The following is a 1600-nucleotide window of genomic DNA, read 5'->3' on the forward strand; positions in this document are numbered from 1 at the left end:
TTTTTCTTTTTTTTTTTTTTAAAGATTTTATTTATTTATTTGACAGAGAGAGGGATCATAATTAGGCAGAGAGGCAGGCAGAGAGAGAGAGAGGAGGAAGCAGGCTCCCTGCTGAGCAGAGAGCCCGATACGGGACTCGATCCCAGGACCCTGAGATCATGACCTGAGCCAAAGGCAGCGGCTTAACCCACTGAGCCACCCAGGCACCCTGTTCCTCTCTTTCTGCCTGTCTCTCTGCCTACTTGTGATCTCTCTCTGTCAAATAAGTAAGTAAATAAATAAAAATCTTTAAAACAAACAAACAAAACCAGAAGTTTGTGTAGGTTGTGTAAGAGGAACTTGCTGAGCACTCTCCCTCCTCTTGAGTTAGACATTTTTTTAGTGGCTGGAAAACAGCCTTCTATAGATTACTTTAAGAGATGGAGGAAATTTATACAGGGGGTACTCCAGCCACTCAGTTTAGTGTGTGTAAAGGTTTATAAATAGATTCTGCCCTCCAAATGTTAATAGGATTGGTTACATAATCTCTGGGGCCCATGGCAAAATAAAAAATTATGAAGATGGCAGTAGCCAAACACTAAGCCAAGTGCAGGGTAGTTTGGAGTGTGGTGGCCCGTGTAACCCGCACAGGTGGCATGCTCATGAAGTCCATTCTAAATGTTAGCAATTACTGTTCTTACTCATAATGATTGAGAAATAAAAGGAAAAGTGAGGCACAAATATTTACTAACTGGAATTGCTTTCTGCTTCACATACCAAATGCCCCTGTGATCTTTTGTGCTTTAGGATCCCAGAGCCTTGAAAAAGACGATATTGGTTAGGCGGGGGGTTGGGGGGTGGGCACTGGGTGGCTCAGTGGGTTAAAGCCTCTGCCTTCGGCTCCAGTCATGATGTCAGGGTCCTGGGATTGAGCCCCACATCGGGCTCTCTGCCTGCTTTGGGCTCTCTGCTCGGCAGGGAGCCTGCTTCCTCCTCTCTGCCTGCCTCTCTGCCTACTTGTGATCTCTGTCTGTCAAATAAATAAATAAAATCTTTAAAAAAAGAGATGATATTGGGAAAAATAGAAGGAGTGAGCATCTTTTAGCCAGCTGCAGCTTTACCAAATTATAGATGTGGTGCAGGTGGGAGAGCAAGAAGCTATACAGAGGAACTATGGAAGCACAACACTCCTTCATCAAAGTGCTGCCCAGAGTGGTTAAGAGAGGTACATTTCACTCTGAGCACAATACCAGGGCTGGTAATTTTCCCCAAGGCCAAATGTTCATCTCTGAGAAAGGTCTGTTGGTACTGCATCTCCTCGTAAAGAAATTATGTTTCATTGGCATTTATGTCAGAAAACCACTTTCCTTGGATAGTATTCTCAGAACCACACAAAGACCAAAATGTAAAATACACAACTATGAATTTCCTTGATCCTGAAAAGCTTTTTTTTTTTTTTTTTTTTTAAATTTATGTGCCGTAGCACAGACATCATGCCTGAGTGAGCTGTGCTACTTGCTAGAGGGAGACTCAGTGGTGCAAATTCTGTGCGTTAAAACCTAGGACTTCTGAGCCTGTCTCCATAAGCAGAACCGAAAGTTTGAGCTATATATCAAGATTA

This window comes from Mustela nigripes, chromosome 14 (assembly GCF_022355385.1).
Source record: "Mustela nigripes isolate SB6536 chromosome 14, MUSNIG.SB6536, whole genome shotgun sequence".
NCBI lineage: Eukaryota > Metazoa > Chordata > Mammalia > Carnivora > Mustelidae > Mustela > Mustela nigripes.